Source organism: Pholcus phalangioides, unplaced genomic scaffold (assembly GCF_987345545.1).
Source record: "Pholcus phalangioides strain wild (caught in Gottingen) unplaced genomic scaffold, Ppha-v1.0 ptg000027l_1, whole genome shotgun sequence".
Classification (NCBI taxonomy): Eukaryota; Metazoa; Arthropoda; class Arachnida; order Araneae; family Pholcidae; genus Pholcus; species Pholcus phalangioides.
The window spans coordinates 7,828,976-7,842,682 of record NW_028301617.1 but is presented as its reverse complement, the minus strand read 5'-3'; the positions used below and the strand labels follow the sequence as shown (position 1 = coordinate 7,842,682).

Genomic DNA, 13,707 nt, shown 5'->3' with positions numbered 1-13,707 from the left:
GCAATTATACAGTGAATCACAGTATTCTTCTAACCAAACTAGAATATGCAGGAATTCGGGGTTTGCCACTTAAATTTTTCAAAACATATCTTACTAACAGAGTTCAAAGTGTGAAAGTAAATTCCGTTTTGAGTTCTAAAAGACAAATTACATCTGGTGTACCTCAAGGATCAGTACTTGGACCTATTTTATTCCTTATATATATAAATGACCTGTGTAACTTTAATTTGAAAGGAAAAATCACTGCTTTTGCTGATGATTTAGCTCTTTGTTACACTGAAAGCTCTTCAATCAACTTGAGGAATAACATGCAAAATGATCTTAACTCAATAAATATCTGGTTTAGAAATAATAATTTAAAATTAAATACAGATAAAACTAAATATATGTTATTTGGTTCTGGTACTTTCGATGATTTCGGTGTCCTAAAATATCATAGTGTGACAGATGGCTGTATCTCGGATTGTATGTGCACAGTTGTAAATAGACACCTTTAAGTATTTAGGGATTTTTTTAGATTCAAAACTATCCTGGAAAACACATATTAATTATTTGAGTGTAGAATTAAATCGGAACATTAGGAAATTTTATTTTATCAGGAATAAATGTTCCCAAACCATTTTAAAACTTCTTTATTTTGCGTTAGTAGAATCTAGATTGAGTTACGGCATTACATGTTGGGGTGGGACATACTTCAGCAATCTTTCTTCACTTTTTGTCACACAGAAGTCCTTCATCCGTATCATTCTGAGTAAAAATAGACTCACGCATACATTTCCACTTTTTAATCAATTAAAGCTACTCCCTCTGCAACATCTTTACGTTTATAAAAGTTTAAAAATGTTTTATAAAAGAAGTGGCCATCTCAATCTGAAATTACACAAGTCTGGAATGCAATTTAGACGTCATACTATACAGGTACCAAGGCCAAATAAAACTCATTTCCAAAAATTTTTCCTTTATTTAGCTCCCAAAATATTTAATTTACTTCCTCAGTTAATAAGTGAACAATCTTCATGTACATCTTTTTTTGTCAATTTAAAATCTTGGTTGTTAACTCAAGAAGATTTAAATTATCTGTTTGATATTGTAATGTAACCTTCTTTTATCTTGCATACGCTGCTAAATGCCAAATTTTTTTGTTTATCAATTCCATTCCTGTTGCCACTTATTTCTTGGTGTTATATATATGTGTGTTTTTTTTTCTTTCTTTTTCTCTCTCCTTATTATTTATGCCGACAGATATGTATCAGATATTGTTTTGTGGGCTCACAAGCTTGCTTAGCCCCTAAATGTTTTGTAACTGTGTTTAAAAATCTTAAATAAAGGAAATTTGAATTTGAATTATGCTCAAAAACAAGATGTTTCTGCTTAAAATTACATCACTCGATTTTGAATAATTTATATTGCTCTAACTGTTCGTTCGAAATAGATGAAATTTGGTACTTCGGCATTTCTTGAGATTCTAAATCCAAATATGGAAGAAAAAAAATGGAGTTACCATTGAACTTTCAAAAGTTGGATCTTGTTTCAACATCTAGATGACCCCTTAAGAAAAAATGAACTTAATTCAGTTATGGAAGATCTTAAACGAAGAAGAATGCTACATTCCTTTCTTTTTTTTTTTTTTACAATAAATATAACCCAAGATATCGCCATCGTTCGGTTAAAAGTTGTGCGTACTGTACATCAAATACGATAAAAGCATAATTTGAAATTAATGCCACAAAATCATATGACGCGAGTGTTGGAAAGTTTTGACATAAAACAGTCCCAACAAAAATTGTTTTTAAATTAATTTTACCAGAAATAAAATCTGCTAGAATGTAAAAATTGAACTAGCAGATTGATAAAAAATGTTCAGAGAATCTTCACAAAGGCACAAAATTTCAGCCTGGATTAATTTTACCTGGAATCAGCAAGCATTTCTTTCAAGCAGAAAAGACGGTTTGATAAGGTTAATAAAAAAACATCGCTGCAAATTAGCTCAAGTGTTTAAAAAAAATTTTAATTATCATGTGTAGGTTTTTTTCAATTTCTTTTCTCAATGCAACGCGCTAAAATAAATGGTAAAGAAGGGGGTGTGTAGTGTAGGGCCAAAACTGAGGGGGGGGGGGCGCAAAGGTAGAAACAGCCCGGGCGGAAAATTTTAAGAAACAACAAAAATACCGTTATTAAATAATCGAATTTTTCCAAGGGGTTTTGCAAATCATGTTTGCCCCCCCACCCACAGTGCCGTCTTAACGCATGGGCCACCCGGGCACTACCCGTGGGCCTCAAAAGAATGCGGGCCTCACAAAAATGAGAGCCAGTTAAAATTTTCGAGAATTTGCTAAGTGGGATCTCAGAAAAATGTGGGCAATATGGGTCCCCTGAGGGCGATAGAATAATCCAGGGAGACGATAGAAGCTAAGAGTATAACATAGGATCCTTTGGGTTCACTTCAGTCGCGGAGGCGATGAGAGCATGGACTCCGGTCAGACTTTTCATGGGCTTTTCTATAGTTCATTTATTGCGTTAACAACCAAAAAATGATGAGAATCATCCCGTGCCCCGTCAGCCCCACCGTAGTGGGGCCATGAGGAAAAGCCCTTTTTCTCAGTTCTTGGTCATTTTCTTTCAACTGACCATATTCAATTCACAGTTATTCGGCCAGAAGACTTTCACGAGTGATCTATGAAATTTACCGTACGTTATAAAAAGTACCGCAATTCTTCATGTATCACGAACTGTGTATATGTTACTGCCAAAGCCCGAAGTTGGCCATTTCTCGAAATGGCCAGACCTGTTGACCAGGCCAATGTCCGAAATTCGGGCTTTCGCCTGCTCCTATATATCGATCCCTATGGCTCGGGCAGAGCCGTCTTAAGAGCATCATGGGTCCCCTTGTCAAGTGGATTTTCTGCGGCCCTACCTGGCAAATTTTCGTAAAATTCAACTACTCATATTTTTCAGGCCCCTATTCTCATGAGGTGCCCGGGTGGGCCCATGCGTTAAGACGGCACTGGGTTCGGGGTCATCACCACGTTGGCGTATATTTTTGTGATAATTATGGCCATTTATAATTAGCCATAGCTAACCATAATTATTATGGTTAGATATGGCAACCCTAACGACCAAAGGAATCTGAATGTCGATATCTTACGGCCGTATTCACCAACACAGTTTAAACAACGATCGCAGGTGAAAAGATTGAAGATCGAAACGGTTAAATTGGGATTTGAAAAAACGAATTGGTTAAATTGAGGATTTTAGCCAATCCGACTACTAATCCATTAACCTGCGATTGTAGTTTAAACTCTGTCCGTGAATACGGCCATTAGTGATAAATAAGAAGTTAGTCAATTAGCGATACATAATACTTTATGCTACCCACAGGGCGGGCAAAAAGTCCGTAGAAACTTTAAAAATGAATGAAAACCGTAAAAATAACTGAAATAAAAAACGGTTTGCAGGGTTAGCATCACTAGGTCACGGGGATATTTTTTTAAGACGGAAGAAATAACTCAAAAACAGCCGATAGATAGCGCTGGTACGAGCGACTTCGGTGGAAATATGCACATAAGACGATTATAAGAACTTGCGCTCCTAATCCACTGCCAGTTCACCGTTGTAAACCGTGCATGTGAGCCTGCTCCACTCTGCCGTTGCTGGATTTGTGACTCACCTGCAATGTGTTATCCCCTGTGGTGGTCATGTGGAACACCTACTGCTGTAATAAACGATTTGGAGGAATTCTGTTCATTATTTGCTTATCTTTTCTTTGACTTCTGTACGTCAGTACCACCTATCGGCTGTTTTTTTAGTTATTTTTTTCCTGTCTTAAAAAAAATTCCCGTGAACTAGAGATGCTAACCCTGCAAACCGTTTTTAATTCGGTTGTTTTTCCGGTTTTTATGAATTTTTAAAGTTTCTACGGACTTTTTGCCCACCTTGTACATAGGGATGTACAATGTACAGGGATCAACATATAGGGGCCGGCAACAGTGAATTTCGGAAATTGGCCACTTCTGGCTTTGGCAGTAACATAGTACACATTCGGCAGTTTCCTTCTAACCCCTAACAAATTCTAAATTTAAAAAAATATATAAAAAATAAATTCTTTGCTAAAAGGAAAAAAAACCAGTTGTAGAACAATATGGGAAAAAACGAAGGAAATAGCATGATTTTGAAACTATCTATATAGCAAAGAAAGAAGAGTTGGCCCGTTTCCACATGTCCCGTCCAACTAATTATATCGTACAACAACGGAACATATGGTCATCATGCTTACAACCGAGATTTTTTTTAATTCAGTTATCAATTGTTATCAGTAGAGGCCGGAAGTGCAGGCAAAATGCCATAAATGCCTTTATTTTGTAAATTTTCTTTTTCTTTTTTTGGTTAAAATGCCTTTTTTGTAAATTTTTCTTGTCGTAAATGCCTATTTCGACATTTGTGTATGTTTATTCGTCAATTTTAGAAGCCCGTTTTCTAAAACCTCCCTTTTTGAAGATATGAAATATTCTGAGCTGCTGACTAAATTTTGCTCACAAGGGGTGGAGGGGTCAAAAATGGCTAAAAATCTGCTGACTTGAATGGCCCCTTAGCATTGTAGCATTTTGCTAACGCTTCCCCCCCCCCCTTTTCGCTTTTGTGCGAAAGGAATTTTTTATCCAGCTTAAACCCTGGTTCGAACCACACCGTCACCACAGTGGTGGTCGGCTGAAGTTGGTTTTCTGTGGTTCCCAAATTCGAGGCGCGAACGCGAGCCGATATCCCCAGTGGAAAGCCTCGCCCGCAAGATCAACATACAAAATGGTACAAATATTCGATCCTTACATTTCAGTCACTTCACTTCTGAAATACGGATGGCAGCACTGAAAAATCAGGCACAACATTATATGAGCACTCAGACTGTTAGGTACTTGCACTTCCGGCACAGCTCACTTAGTAGTATATTGCCATGGAGATAGACCGGAGTTGTGCTTGGTTTGAAAGAAAGAAAGGCTCCACATAACACGTCTTTGCTCACGCAGCATTTTAGATGAACAACTGACCAATGACTATCCATCTACAATTCTGTGCCGATCTACTGCTGTCCCAATATAGGGTTAACAGTTTCGAAAACTGAGGAAGGAGAACGCTTGCGAGCGCATCCTCAGTAACGTCACTTTTCCCAATTTTCACAACGGATGGCGCCACTATTCCAACCAATAACATCCCAAAGTGGAGAAAAAAATAAAAATAATTCCGGAAACGGGGACAATGCCCCCCCCCCAGCGTCAAAGGTGGAGTCGGCTGATCTAATGTATAAATGTGACATCATCATCGTGCCCCCCCCCCCCAGACTTCCAAGCCTATTTCCGCCTATGAGGAAGACCAGAGCCGCAACTAGATGCTTCACCACCCGGGGCAAGTGCGCATTTTGGCGCCCCCCCCCCTTGCAATGTTGAAGAGATTTGAGAATAAAATTTGCGCCCTTTCTGGTCCGGGGCACGAGACCCGCCTGCCCCACCCCCCAGTTGCGGCCCTGAGGAAGACCTTGAAATGACAGCAAAAAGAAGAAACTCCAACTAAAGGAGGAGGGTTGATAACTCTATCCCAGTACCCATGGAGGAAAGAATAACTAAATAATGATGTATTCTTTCCTCTATGCCCAGTTGATGTCATGGCTCCAACAGGGCGGGAGCTGACAGATGGTTTTATTTTCTTTAAACCATAGATCAGTGGTTCTCAACCTTTGGAAGTCCGCGGCCCGGTAAATCTCTTTTGCGTAATCGAAAGCCATTTACCGGTCATACACACAACTGACGAGAAATAAATGGGAAAATGAAACCGCGAATCACTCAAACACGGCCCGGCGATTGATAAACACTGCCATAGGTAAATGCGCTGCAAACAACCATGGCAAGTTATTTTAGGTAAGCAAAAATTCTCTAGAATTTGAGAAATCTTTTTTTTTTTTTTTCAAATAGATACGCGAACCGATGGAGTACAAAGCTCGGTACTTGAAAATTTTGACAGAAATATGTTGTTAGTATGAAAATATTTTTAAATGATTCTCCATATGAAAACACATTACAGCTTCTATATAATTTCATTCTTCAATTTCATATAGCATGTAATATTACTTAGCTAATACTGCAGTTAGTATAATCTATTGATTCATGGGGCGGAACTACAAATTGCGGAAAAAATTAGTCAGTAAATAATGTGGCCATACATCCCGCATTTCGTCTCTAATTTTTCAGTACAGTTCCGCTTTTTTCGTCCCGACTTTTTTGAAAAATGTTCCGGTTTTATCCGCTTTCTATTCGAAGATTTCTTGAATTTGTTATTTAACCCAAAACGTTGATACAGGTAATTTTTTCAACGAGTTGATTGAATGCAATATTATCATATAGAAGTTAGGAAAATTTCATGAATCATCTCATTTCGCTTGGGGAGGGGGGATGAAGATTTGTGATCACTCCATCTTTCCATAGATCCGAAAATGTATTGATCAAATAGTAGATTCAGTCAGTGCGATCAAATTTTAGCCAGTTTTCGGACCCTTGATATCATAACTTAAATATAATTGGCGAAATTTAGAGTGCGGCAATTTTAGGCGAGAACAAAGATCACCGTTACAAAATTATCGAATTTTTAAATTGTGGGGGACGGCAAAAATCCTAGTTACGGTTGCGGAAAAAAACAATGGTTTTTGCGTAACAACAAAAAAAAACTTTGTTATGGATTAACGAAGTTTTCATTTAGAAGGGGGATAACCCTTCGGGCAAAAGTTCTAGTTACGGCATGGCCCCAACTTACTTGGGCAGGGTGGGTTCCTTCCCCATGGAGGAAAGAATACATTATACATACGTTATTCCTTCCTCCATGGGTGGGCCCTTCTATGGTAAATTTATAGCATGAAAAAACAAAAAAATGATGGCATTTGTTCCGGCCTCACGGTGGGGGAACCTGTCAACCCCACCCTTGTGAAGGATTTAAATTACGGTGAGGCGTCAGCATTTCAGAGATGCTCTGGTGGGGTGCATTGCCTAAAAACAAAGGTTGGTAATCACTAATCTACGCGAAAAATTTCGAGTACTACTTTACACTATCAGATGGCAGCACATCAGTATTGAACGGATGGAAGGAATCCGAGTTGTGGGGGGGGGGGGGAAATAAGCTGTCATCAAGAAAAAGAAAGGCTTACCTGCAATACGTACACAGTTGTAAACTTTTCCTACTAACAGCAAATGCGTAAATCGATCGATGATGAGTTTCGATTCAATTGCACTGATATCTAATGAGAAGCCAATGTTAAACTAACCATAATGATAACAAACGACGACACCATTCGTAAAACACTCCAATGCATTGGCTTTTCGACCAAACAAATGCGGCATCTCCTCACACGTGTCATGTGACGTCATTACTCCTTTTCATTCGAGTGACAATAAGCTGACCATATTATTTCGAGAAAATACGGGACACTGATTTTTAAATAGTAAAAATGTTGGCACCTCCAAGTAGACTCTCAACTATATCGACTCCGTAATTATTCGGCTTGATTAGGGGCCGTTAAAGTATTACGTAAGCAAATTTTCAGAAATTCTTGACCCCCCCCCCCTTCCCAGCAAAATTTCATCACTGCCCCCTACATCCTAACTAGAGTTGCCAGATTGGCGGTTTTCCCGCCAAATTGGGCTGGTTTGAAAACGGTTCGGCGGGAAATTTTTGGCTTTGGCGGGTGGCGGTTTTTTGGGCGGTTTTTCCAAAATTGTGTTCATGGCGAATTTCTCCCTATTTTTCTTTGCTTGCGAGCAAAGAAGTTTTTCTTTTTTTCACTTTAGTCCCCACCTCATGTTGTGTTTTCTTCCTGACAAGGTAGAAGGGGTGGGGGGCATCTCACCCAACTATGGAAAGCCAGAACTTTCAACCATAATGCCTTTGCCACCCAATGATTGAAGGGCCCGTAAAACAAAAACTTTGGAACTGTCCTAGGCTCTAGATCAAAGGTTGAAAACCAACCTTCATGATACCGCGGCCGATCGGTTATAATATATCCAACACTATAAGGGAGACTTCAGTGACGTCACGAGCTTCGCGCGGAGGCCTTCTGCTATAGAAGGTGTTGCTCCGGCCTGACGGATGGCAAACAGTATCTAGACCACAGAAGCCTGTGAAAGAAACCGTAGCCTCCACAAGCGTGGAGCTGGCAGGGCTCAAGCCCGGGAACCAGTTCTGTCTTAACGCATAGGCCCACCCGAGCATGGCCCGGGGCCTCAAGAGAAGAGGGGGGGGGGGCCTCAGAAAAACGAGAGGTAGTTGTATTTTTCGGGGATTTTCCATGTAGGGAATAAGAAAAATCACTTGGCTCTCGGGCCCATGATGCTCTTAAAACGGCCCTGCCAGGAACCCAGAAGAGTTCTTAAATTTTTTGTTTACTAGACCGTGAAAAATCTGGTCTGGGACCCATACCTAATTTTTAAAATCATTGTACCAAATTTCGTAGGCACCTATGCACAATTTGAGGCAGTGTCGTCTTGACGCATGGGCGGGCACGTCACAGAGGCCTTGAATGAAGAGCGGCGGGGGGGGGGGGGAATAAAAAATGATATATGGTTAAGATTTGCGAGATTAAGCATGTGAATTGGTAAGTTGGAATTTGCAGTCTGAATAGAGGGCTGAGCAGAATCAATTTGTCCGGGGGCCCATGATGCTTTTAAGACGGCCTATACTTGAGGCCACATCTGGGCCGTTTTTCCAGGAGAGAGAATGTATAGCCCTGACTTTCGCAAAATTCTAAAAAAACATATTTTTTCACGAAAAAGTGAAAAGTGGGGGGAGTTAGTGACAGGAAAAGAGTTATAAGCCACTTTTGCAGGATAGAATATCGTCAAACTGTAGCTCGCTTGTTGCTTCATAGATGGCAGCACAAGTTCAAATATTTTGGGCTACTTTTTGCCTACTTTTGAAGAGGATTTTGGCTGGAAATTTTTTAAGGACCTGGCAACTCTGATCCTAACGCATATTGGTGGCAGAGTTGCCAGATTGGCGGTTTTCCCGCCAAATTGGGCTGGTTTGAAAACTGTTCGGCGGGAAATTTTTGGCTTTGGCGGGTGGCGGGTTTTTGGGCGGTTTTTCCAAAATTGTGTTCATGGCGAATTTCTCCCTATTTTTCTTTGCTTGCGAGCAAAGAAGTTTTTTTTTTTTCACTTCAGTCCCCACCTCATGTTGTGTTTTCTTCCTGACAAGGCAGAAAGGGATGGGAGGGCATCTCACCCAACTATGGAAAGCCAGAACTTTCAACCATAATGCCTTTGCCACCCAATAATTGAAGGGACCGTAAAACAAAAACTTGGGAACTGTCCTAGGCTCTAGATAGTGGTTTTAAACCTTTATGATACCACGGCCGGTCGGTTATCATATATCCAATGTAGTATAAGGGAAGTAGTATGCTGTATATGCAATGACTATAAGGGAAATGGGAGACTTCAGTGACCTCACGAGCTTCGCACGGAGGCCGCCTGCTATAGAAGGTGTTGCTCTGACCCGACGGTTGGGAAACACAATATCTAGACCACAGAAGCCTGTGAAAGATACCGTAGCCTTCACAAGCGTGGAGCTGGCAGAGCTCAAGCCCAGGAACCAGTTCTGTCTTAACGCATGGGCCCACCAGGGCATGGCTCGGGGGCCTCAGAAAAACTAGAGGTGGTTGTATTTTTCGGGGATTTTCCATGTAGGGAATCAGAAAAATCACTTGGCTCTCGGGGCCCTGGATGCTCTTAAAACGAACCCAGAAGAGTAGACAAGAAGACAACCCTCTTCTTAAATTTTTTGTTTACTAGACCGTGAAAAACCTGGTCTGGGATTTAAAGCCCATACCTAATTTTTAAAATCATTGTACCAAATTTCGTAGGCACCTATGCACAATTTGAGGCAGTGTCGTCTTGACGCATTGTCAAACCCGGGCACGTCACGGAGGCCTTGAATGAAGAGCGGCGGGGGAGGGGGATAATGAGATATGGTTAAGATTTGCGACATTAAGCATGTGAATTGGTAAGTAGGCAATTGCAGTCTGGATAGAGGGCTGAGCAAAATCAATTTGCCCGGAGGCCCATTATGCTTTTAAGACGGCCTCCACTCCAGGCCATCTCTGGGCCGTTTTTCCAAGAGAGAAAATGTGTAGCCCTGACTTTCGCAACTTTTCGAAGAAATCAATTTATTCGGTAAACCCCCCCCCCCCCCATATTTTTACGGAAAAGGGGGGGGGGGGGATTACTAGAATATCGCCATACTGTAGCTCGCTTGTTGCTTCATAGATGGCAGCACAAGTTCAAATATTTTGGGCTATTTTTTGGCTACTTTTGAAGAGGATTTTGGCTGGAAATTTTTTAAGGACCTGGCAACTCTGATTGGTGGGATCAGAAACGTACGCGGGAGAGCGGGCATACAGGGCTCATGCACCCCCCCCCCCCCCCAGACGAAAAAAAATTGTTTTTAATGCAAAAAAATATTTTAAAAAAAATTAAAATTTCGAAAGAAAATACCCTTTATGTTATAATCGGTTTTTGTCAATTTCAATGCTATTTGAAGGGTCATAACTAGAGCCCGGATTATATGCATTGCATATTTTGGCCTTTTTCAGCATTCTAATGCATAAAATCAAGGAATTTTCAGAATAAGTGCATATTTTTTTGTGAAGGTTTATTGAAGCTCAATCACTTTTTTAGTTCTGCAAATGAATATTGCTCACACTATTTTCATAACACACCGGTTTTTTCCCTCACAGGTAGGATTTTTTTCCCCTTCAAATATCAACTTTCAGCGTTAGCGTCAGAAATGTTCAATTCTTTTAGAAGTAGCCTCGAAATGTTTTTACTGGTATTTCGTTACTAAACACAGCCCCAGACTAACTAGAAATTAAAAATGCTTAAATAAAAAGTTTTAGCGTTTTAGAAGTTATATGCATGTGTGAGGATAGTTTTTGTAAATGAATATGCACTATAGAAAATACATATAGAAACGTCCTCTCCATTTGTCAATACAAGATTCATCGAAAGACTGGTTATTTGTGGAGATGAAGATTACAAGGAAGAAAATTCATCACTGCCCCCACGGGGACTCGAACCCCGGTCTCTCGCTTGCCGGACGAGTGCTCTACCATCTAAGCTATGGAAGCAGTTAGAATATTTCAACCTTGGAGCATATATATATGTTGAAAGGCACCGTACATGGACGGCGTCGACAATCAACTAATAGCTCGTGAATGACAAAGGCCAACCAGATGGCCATATGCATATAGAAACGTCCTCTCCACTTGTCAATACAAGATTCATCGAAAGACTGGTTATTTGTGGAGATGAAGATTACAAGGAAGAAAATTCATCACTGCCCCCCACGGGGACTCAAACCCCGGTCTCTCGCTATTAGTTGATTGTTGACGCCGTCCATGTACGGTGCCTTTCAACATATATATACGCTCCAAGGTTGAAATATTCTATCTGCTTCCATAGCTTAGATGGTAGAGCACTCGTTCGGCAAGCGAGAGACCGGGGTTCGAGTCCCCGTGGAGGCAGTGATGAATTTTCTTCCTTGTAATCTTCATCTCCACAAATAACCAGTCTTTCGATGAATCTTGTACTATAGAAAATATACACTTTAAAACATATTTGCATTTTTTTTTTGCATAGTGATTTTTCAAAGCGTATTTTCTCATTTTTGGTACATATTTTGAAATTTTTAATTTTTTAAATAATTTTTTGAATACAAACACAAAGGCCACAGCAGGCAAATTGTCTAACGAGGCGACTGTAAAAAGATATTCATAAAAAATATGGATGTGTGTAAATATAGTATATATTTCGGCATTTTTAAGTGCATATTTTGCCACTTTTTAAGTACATATAATCCGGGCTCTAGTCATAACTCAAAATTTCTCTTTAAAAATTCATTGCGACCCACCCTTCGAGCCATATATGGTAAACCCTTGACCCGCAGACCAAATGTGGTCCTGGAGGTTATCTGATGCGGCTTGCCCCCCCCCCCCAAACCTAATTTATAAAAATGAACTAAGCGGCACATTTACAGATCTCTTAAATGACCCGCGACATAATTCCAGATCATTTAAGTGGCCCGTGGTGCATTTTCAGATCACTGAAGTAGGCCTCAAAGATCATTTTCACATTCAAAGATCACCTAAGTAACCCGCGACACAGTTACAGAACCCTTAAACGATCCATGGCACAGATCCCTTGAGTGACATGTGACAGATTTAAAGCACTTAAGCAGCCCCCAGTGCGGTTCTACATCACTCAAGTTACCCGCGGAACATTCCCAGAATATTCAAGTGATCCGTTGCATAATTATGGATCACTTGAGTGATGCGTGACACAGTTCCAGAGCATTTAAACGGCCCGAAAACATTTCCAGAGAACTTGAAGGATCCATGAAACACATTTAGAGATGACTAAGGTGGCTCTGTAGGGGACTTATCAATAGGGAGAATGCTAGTTCAGGTGCCCAATAGCTATCCAAAGGTTTTTTTTCAGTTTTTGGCGCACCGAATAAGATGCCATTAAGAATATTTCATATCTTTAAAAAGGGTGGTTGATGGCGTAAGCACCATCCAAACCCCCTCCCCCCCTTGTCATCAAGTCAGCAAATTGGAACCCCCCCCCTCCATCGATGCTGACGTAATACTTGAGAATGATCCCTTAAATAAAAATAATTCTCCGTGATAAAATAGAGGAATAATTCACTTTTCCAAGGTGTTTCAAGCATTTGTGTGTTTAATAATTCATCAATGAACAGTAAAAATAAGTTTAAATGCTTTCTGTAAGAATTGTCTGCATCAATAATATTTTGATTATTTTAAAAATGTACGAATTGATACTATACAGTATACATGATTTCATGTTATCTGCAATTAAGTTAGACATTATAAAATTTATCTTAAAATGTAAATAGTTTATTCTTTGATTTCCATTCTCTGCAATAAACTTTTAAAACGTACATTACCATAGACGTATGCGGGAGGGGAGGGATTTTCGGGCTAAAACCCACCCCTCCCCCAACAAAAGTGAGGTATCAAAATGTTCAAGATCTATAATTTTTTAAATAATAAAAAAAAATTATTTTTTTTATCGTTCAACAGTCCTTAGTCCCCTTAAAACAATAAAATGAGCAACTCTATGAAGAGGCAGTTATGATTGCTCAACAAGCATGTAGACTGTCAGACCAAACACGACCCAGCTGTCCCTTCCGGAATGTAAAGCATGTAGACAACCACTGATGTTTTTTTTTTTTTGGCTTCTTTACCGTTATTTAAAGAAAAATATTACTATCCCCATGTACATGTAATCACCTTTCGGAAGATGATCGTTGATTGACATTAAAACCTCCATCTGAAAACATACTGATACCAGATATTTTGGCCAGACATTCTCTACGTGGATGTGATACCACAGCTTGCCTTTTTTGTATAAGGAAAGGCTAAAATAGTAAAGTTTTTAAAAATTGATCCTTCCCTTTCATTACGGGAGATAAAACAACAAGCATAGATGTGAACAAACATCAATTTTCATTAACATCTATTAGTTATGCAAAATGTTTTTCACTTTAAAAAGCACTGAGCCTGGTCCATAATAATGGGAAGAAATAGTTTTTACAACTTCCTGTTCACTGCCACGACTAAGGAAGCTGTTCAGCAGAATGTAAAACGAGCACACCTTCAAA

General features: G+C 39.8%; 1 protein-coding gene and 2 non-coding genes across 5 annotated transcripts in view; 1 reads left to right on the top strand and 2 right to left on the bottom strand.

The window, feature by feature from the left end:
- The window catches only part of LOC149068330 (uncharacterized), a 56,254-nt gene that overhangs the window by 28,452 nt on the left and 14,095 nt on the right, over nt 1-13,707 (bottom strand). The window contains exon 1 of one of the 3 annotated variants that reach the window (XM_089251847.1): nt 7,181-7,349. The exons of the other annotated variants lie outside the window; for them this stretch is intronic. The gene's annotated coding sequence lies outside the window, so the exon portion shown is untranslated. Of the gene's footprint in view, nt 1-7,180; nt 7,350-13,707 lie in introns of those variants that run through there. 3 annotated transcript variants of the gene reach the window in all.
- On the bottom strand, nt 11,081-11,152 carry TRNAA-GGC (transfer RNA alanine (anticodon GGC)). The gene has a single exon. It is a non-coding gene; the product is annotated as a tRNA-Ala (tRNA).
- Nucleotides 11,477-11,548, top strand: TRNAA-GGC (transfer RNA alanine (anticodon GGC)). Its single transcript has one exon. It is a non-coding gene; the product is annotated as a tRNA-Ala (tRNA).